The sequence below is a fragment of the Penaeus japonicus genome, unplaced genomic scaffold (genome assembly GCF_977035675.1).
Source record: "Penaeus japonicus unplaced genomic scaffold, GWHDUDI00000001_assembly GWHDUDI00000017, whole genome shotgun sequence".
In the NCBI taxonomy this organism is placed as follows: domain Eukaryota; kingdom Metazoa; phylum Arthropoda; class Malacostraca; order Decapoda; family Penaeidae; genus Penaeus; species Penaeus japonicus.
Genome location: NW_028234419.1, coordinates 11,706,769 through 11,714,268, shown reverse-complemented (window position 1 = coordinate 11,714,268; position 7,500 = coordinate 11,706,769). Strand labels below are relative to the sequence as shown.

General features: G+C 48.4%; 1 protein-coding gene across 15 annotated transcripts in view; it reads right to left on the bottom strand.

The window, feature by feature from the left end:
* LOC122247731 (zinc finger protein datilografo) overlaps positions 1-7,500 on the bottom strand; it is a 590,387-nt gene that overhangs the window by 142,473 nt on the left and 440,414 nt on the right. The gene's annotated exons all lie outside the window — the stretch shown is intronic.

Sequence of the window (7,500 nt, the reverse complement as noted above, 5' to 3'; positions counted from 1 at the left end):
TGTCAAAGGGATAAACTTCGGGTCAAGGGAGAAACAGGTCGAGTCTAGGGACGGGTGCTGGACCTTGGAGTGCATCTTAGATGAGGAAGGGGATGCGGAGGAAGAGGAGGGAGAGTAGGAGGAGTAGAATAAGGGGAGGAGGGAAAGGGAGAGAAGGAAAAGGAAGAGTAGGAGGAGGAGGAGGAAGGAGAGGGAGAAGGAGAGGGAGAGGCAGAGGGAGAGGAAGAGGAGTAAGAAAAAAAAAAGAATAGATGGCCGAAGGGTGTACCAATCGCGAGACACCACTGGAAGAGAACTAACTAGCCAAGCTGCCGTCAACACTCGCATTTTGTTTGCTATGGCCAAGTGGACTCCAGTACATGTTCTGCCCTCAAGAGATTGAACGATCAAACTGCAAATTAACAGGGCAATTACCTAAGGCGAAATAGATTATAGTGTGCCCGTGGTCTTTTATCATTTAATCTTCAGATCAGCTAGATTACAGACGAGATGAAAAAGTTCCGAGAATTAAGAGGCTGTAAGGTATGGCTTGATATTACTTGAGGTTGCCTCTGATGCGAAGACGAGGCGGACATTTCGCTTTGGAAAAATGGACACGGAATGGGACTTTTTTTTCCATTTCATTATCCGCGAGTTGGCTTCGGTTACTGGGGATATATTTCATGTTATCGTTTGGAAACGGCGTATTTGCATGGAGTTTATCATCTTTTGGTATTGGTAATGGCAAGCTAAGATTCCCGATCTGGCAATCCGAGAAGATGATTCCACCCCCATCTTGAAAATGATCAACAAATCACCAAGAAACAAAATCCACCCGTGATGCGCAAAACTTCCGACGACCATTAACTTCCGAGTCGCAAATTTGCAGAATCTTCCCCCGAGATTGAGAGATTTAAGGGGCAAAAATGAATCTGCGATGTCTCTCTCTCTCTCTCTCTCTCTCTCTCTCTCTCTCTCTCTCTCTCTCTCTCTCTCTCTCTCTCTCTCTCTCTCTCTCTCTCTCTCTCTCTCTCTCTCTCTCTCTCTCTCTCTCTCTCTCTCTCGCAAGAACTGAAACTAAGTGACATTAAGAGAGGTAATTTTACTGCTAATGTGTGCGCCTTGTAAAGTCCAATTAATTATCAGACTTTACGCTCCCAAGGCTCGACCGGAGTCCGCTCACCTCTCACATTTACTATCGCAACTTCACGATCGTCAAAGACTTCAGGAACCTCGTGTCGTATGGGTGCCATCCCCTCATCCAGAGCATGGGAGTATCGACCTTATTGTGTCCCCCGGGGTTGGCCGGACTGCTGCTCCTGCCCCGCCGGATATAGGCGTGGATCGGGCTATTGTGCAGCTTGCAATTATCACAACATCCCATCGTGCAATTACGGCAGTGTTCGCAACACCATCTTGCGGGCGAGAGCGGCGGCGTCAAGAGGAAACCGTTCCCACTTTTTTTTTCTTAAGAATACGCCCATTTTCACCACGTTCGTTTTTTTTTCCCTCGCCCTCAGATGATTCACTTAACGGCGATGCAGATTTCTCGCTAATCTAAATTTCTTCCCGTCCGCGAAATTTATGACAGATTTGCTAATGGCTAATGAAGATTATGCTTACAAATTATTATTACATGTCAAATTTACAATGATTATTCCCCCGACAATGGAACAGTAGCGGGCGCTCAGCGGAGACTCCGAGATCCTATAAATTACCATTCATTTGTTACCACGCCAAGCGGTGGTTGAAGGAGCGATATTCTTTTGCTTCTGCCGTGGCGGGGATCCAGACAAGCCCCCCCTACCAACTACCCCCCACCCCTCGCCGCTCTTCGGCACTCTAGTCTCTCATCACTATTATTATCATTAGCATCTTCGCCATAATCATTACTATTATCATAACTTTTGGATATAATTCTCAGCATTATTTTTCATTACTCTTACTATTACTATTATCATTATAGTTTTCCTCTTCTGCACTACCATTATTACTCTTATTCCCATGATTATTACCATCATTACTATCATCATTATCATTATCACTCTAACAACAACCCCACGCATTATGCCATCTACCTCCTTCTCCTCCTCCTCCTCCTCCTCCTTCTCCTCCTCTTCCTCCAGCCCGCCTTCCTTCCCCTCCCCCACCTCCCCTTTTTTCCGTTTGTGGATCGTGATGCCCCGTGATTACTATGACAGGAGGTATGTTTTCTAATTTACAGAATACACACACTCACACACGGGTAAAGCCGCACCGACGCGAGTACTGCCCAGGTTACAGTCGTTTAGTACACTTTGCAATTACTGTCACTAAAGAACCTAAATTGAATTGTTGAGGACTTAAACGAGCTGGGAGAACGGGGGTGAGGGTGAGGGAGAGGGTGAGGGAGAGGGAAGAGGGGGAGGAAGAAGAAGAGGAGGGGAGGATGGGAGGGAGGGAGGGAGGGACGGCGGGAGGGGAGGGAGAAGAACATATAGCTCTTTGTTTCCCCTCTCCCCCTCCCTTTCCCCTTCCCTCCCTCCTCCTCCTATTCCTCCTCCTCCTTCCTCCTCCTCCCTCCTCATCCTCCTCCTCCACACCCTCCGCAATAATTCCTCCTTGTTGCAGGACGAATATTGTTAAAGGAGTGTTAAGATGCTTCGGTGTTTTGCGTCATGGCGAGCGCTTTCCTAATGCGGATGTCCGTGTTGGTATGCGGAGGTCCCGGTCCCCATAAATCCTTGGAGGCAATGGAAAGCCCTGTCATGGTAATGATCATCTAATTATTAGTGATTCTCTTTCTCTCGCGGGGAGGGAGGGAGGGAGGGAACAGAGGGGAGCAGAGGGAGGGGGGAGGAGGGAGGCGGAGGGGAGGAGAGGGAGGGGGGAGGAGGGATGCAGAGGGGAGGAGGGATGAGGAGGGGGGAGGAGGGAAGCGGAGGGGAGGAGGATCCGAAGGGGAGGGAAGGGCGGAGGAGGAAGATACGAAGGAAGGGGGGGGGGAGTGGAAGATACGAAGGGGAGGGAAGGGAGGAGGAGAAAGACCCGAAGGGGAGGAAAGAGAGAGAAGCAATGCTTATAATTGGAAAGAATTTCGATCTAAAACTGCGCATCAAACACAATTCAAGTAAAGGATTTTTCGGGACAAGCATTACGCAAATGAATAGCTTCGATCATAATCAAGGGCAATTAAAAGTGTAATCATGATGACGCGTGTACATGCGGAGCCTTCATTATGGCAAAGGCATAATTAAAACGCGTTAGAAACAAGTTGCCACGGCCAAGAGGCGTCGCAAAGGTTATGCAAAGAGAAAGGAGTACATACACAAAGCGCACCTCGCCCGCAGAATAATTACTTCATATGCACGAATGAAATATCGAGTTGATGACCCGCGTCCAATAACAAATTACGTTGCGGAAATTGATAATACATTTTACACGGTCCATTTTAAGAAGCAGGAAGCCGTTGATCACTCATTTTGGAGTGACAAGAAAAGTACAGGCCACACGGCAAGCTAACAGCGTATAAGTCCCCGATGGAGTTATTAGGGCGTATAACTAGCTCCCTCGGGCACGTCCAGCGTTACAAATGATACGTTACGGGGTCTTTGGAGGGCGGTCATGTGCGTCGGGTAACACCTCGGCTGGCCGGGCGCCTCCGGGCGGGGTGGCCTGCACGCAACCCAACACATCACCCGAGCTCCTGGACATTTACTTGGTTCTTTCTGGCCGGCGCAGAGGAGAGTGTGCTGCGGGTTTGGGCTTCGGATAAGCGCCTGTGTGTGCGTTTGCGACGGAGGAGAATGAAACGCGCGTGTATACATGTACATGCACGCAAACATATCGCACGCGTACGCAGTATATTCATATACACGTATCTGTATGTGCGTATGTATCTTGACATGGACGGGATGTGCTATCTTGCAGGCGTGCAATTTTACAGCCGCGGTTAACCCCCATGAGCTCTTTGGCAGGTTGTGATGGAATAGGTGATGGGCCCGCGTCGCAGCCAGCATGTCTGACCACTGCTTCATAATAATTGAAAGGCTCAGGGGCAGGAGGTTGCCGGGCTCGCCGCTCACGTAGCTAAGGATGATGACCGCTGATTGAAAAAGGCTCCGGTCGACCTTACGGCGCATTCCACCTGCCGCTGCACAGGGCTCGAAGGAGTGCGGCTATTTAAGAGTGGTAGGGCCTTGAGCGGCATGTATCCATATTCACGCGAGATGATGACCGCCTCTCGCACCGTACTTCCCGAAGTAGTACGTAGCCAGGGGTGACTCGAGTATCTTTTTGTTCTTTTTCTTTTTCGAGACTAAAGGTAAAACTCAAGGAGGACTTCCCTTAGAAGAAACACCTCCCTCCCGATTCTCCACCTGGGACTCGAGAGCGACACTTGAGATCACAGCTTCGCCCGCAAGATCACTGATTACGGATTTATGATAGCCGTTCCTCACATGAATGGCGGTGGCGCTGAGGCCGGCCGCCAGTCGCCGGCAACCGCACACTGTGGCGGATGCGAAGAAGGATGTTTGTTTTGGAATCACGGTGCCTGTTTTAGTTGCAGTAGTAGTAGTAGTAGTAGTAGTAGTAGTAGTAGTAGTGGTAGTGGCGATAGTATTCGAAACAGCATTAAGAACGATAATGGTAGCAGGTTCGGCAAAAGTCATAACTTGGGGATGGTTACAAAAAGCAGTAGAGAAGGATGTAGTGCAAGTAGTAACATGCCCGATAACATTAGTATCGGCAGAGCAATAAAAGTAACAATTGTCGCTTGCGGCGTCGTCAACAAGCAGGAGTTGCACCAATCCTCTTACATTCCCCAGGGACAAACAGCAAACAACGAAATAACCTGCTTCAGAATTGCCATTAAGTGCTATGGTTTTAAATAGTCTGCGGGAAAAAGGCTCCGCTGACGACACGATAAATACCGGCAAATGGAGTTACTGGCGACGATTGCGGGCAGAAAAAAGTGGAGCGAGCGAGAGTGACAACAACGTCAGGAAGGCACGCTGAGGGCAGAGTCGGTGTCAGGCAGAATGTATGATGGCATTACGTTCATGGTGGACAGGTGTAACGTTACCTGTGAAATGAAACCTCATTAATCTAACCGCCGTGGCTGTCCACCGTCACCCCCTGGACCTGCTATCACCCCCCTCACCAGCCTGAACCCCCCCTGGACCTGCTATCACCCCCAGAAACCACCGCCTCCCTCCATGCAGTCACCAAAACCCCTCCCGACCCCTCGTCGCCACCCCTCGCCCCCTTGGCTTACCCCCGCAGTCGCCACCACTCCGTAGCGCCGGTCACCCTCGAATGCATGCTGCTCACTCGATCATTCCCTCTGTAACTCCTCCGACGCCTTCATCCTCCCAAAGGCAACCCTGGGGACCATTCCCAGGAGCTTCTCCCCCCCCCCCACCCCTTTTTTTTAAATCTCTTCTCCCCTGACGATACCACAACCGTGCGTGCAAGCGCACTGGTGACTGCGCCTTGTAATGAGAGAGCCATGGCAGGATGATCACTCGCGATGGCCGGGACCTGCGACAGGAACCCCCGCTGGACGCAGCCATCCTCGTCGGCGGCGGTCGTGCGGTAGTCGTACTTCCGCAAGCGCTTCCAAGCACACCGTTGACTGCCTCAGAATACGCGCATTTTACTCCTAGGCCACGGCGACTGAGAGGTGTTCTTTTTTCCTCTTAAGCGTTGGGGAAATAGATATGGGAGCGTCTCGGAGTACCAAGCGTATCCTTCTGAAGGAACAGGATCGAAAGCCATTAAAAGAACCTCCTCTATGACCGCGAACCTCGTCCTTCGCCCTCCTTCTTCGGGGACTCCGGCAGCCTCGTGTCTCGTCAGCCATCGCTCCCTGCCTTCCCGTCGCTGCTGACTCGACCGCCCGGCGCCGGCACTCCCTTCCCGACAAAGCTTATTTACCGCGATTCGGGGGAAACCACGGCGATGGAACGAATCGTATATCTATTAAGAAACAATATACTCCCGCGCTGCCGTTCGGGCGTCGGAGCGAGTGTTTGAAATGCGCGAGTGCGAAACCCGATTATCCGCGAGGGCGGTATGCAAGCTAATTCACCCTCGACGGAAAACAACAATTAGCCCGGAAATTTGAGCGGTGTTTCGCACGGGCTACGCTCGCCTCCCCGGCGCTCGCGGACACTCGCCAATTCTAATGCAAATATGAATGGTGTTGGTCAGCGGGGGATAAAACACCAGGGATGATTAGTATTTCTCAGGGCGGAGAGGGTTCGCGTTTTGCAAAAAGGGCTTTCGCTTCGAATTTCCCAAGAAAATGCGATATATATATCTAGAACATATATGTATATATATCTATATATCTATATGCATATATATAGATATATCTATATGTATATATATATCTATATCTATATCTATATTATATGTATATATATATATATATATATATATATATATATATATACACATATATATACAGACATATGTAATGTATATCACAACACATATGGAGAGGGACACACGCCCTTCCGCGCTCAACAAATAAAGATGTTCGGACGGCGCCGAGGCCAGATGGGCGTGCTGGTGGCCTTCGTCTTCTCACTCTCGAATCTATTAACTCGGCCAATTTGTGGGTCGAAAAAAAATGCAATTATATGCAAATGATCTCATGATATTTCTGATAATCCTCAATCATTGAACACAATCAAGGGCAAAAACTTTATTCAACATTTTAGGGAAACAGGTGTGCCACTCGAACATCTGGTGTCCGATTCATGAATATCTCGTCGGGAAGAGAGAGGGAGAGAGAGAGGGATAGAGAGAGGGAGGGAGAGAGAGGGGGAGAGGGAGGGAGAGAGAGAGGGAAAGAGACAGAGAGAGAGTGATAGATAAAATGTGTAACAGAGACAGGAAAACTAATAGATGAATACAGTACACATATACACAAATATACATATACAGACACATATACATAAACATACAACCAAACATACATACTTACATCCAACCATCATGATCAACATATTCACTTACATTATACGAAGATAAACACACAGAGAACAGATTTACTAGAGATTTGGCATAAGATGACGAAACATTGAGCTAAAAGACGAAGAAGCAACAGTCATTGCACACAAATAAGGAAGCGTGTGTGTAGACACTGACTTATCGGTAAACACATGAGTAAGTGTCAAGACTGTCTTTATCGGCGATGAACTGATAAGCCAAAAAAAAAAGAAGAAAAAAAGAGATGACGTGAAAAAGGGCCCACGTAAGACTAAAACAAAAAAAACGACTAACATCCACACACTGAAGTAAATGTTCAAAGACGTTGACAAGGATAACTTCGCAAACACATACACACACATACAGACATAAAGGAAGCTAAGTGCCGTAACACAAAAAAATATCCATATCATCGAAGTTACAAGAGTGAATTGAAAGGACTAAAGCTCATCGTCTTATTAATCCCTGAGAACCGAACAGCATCGTGCAGCTTTTGTCACAAGAGGCCTAAATTAGGAACAGAAAGCATGACACAGCATC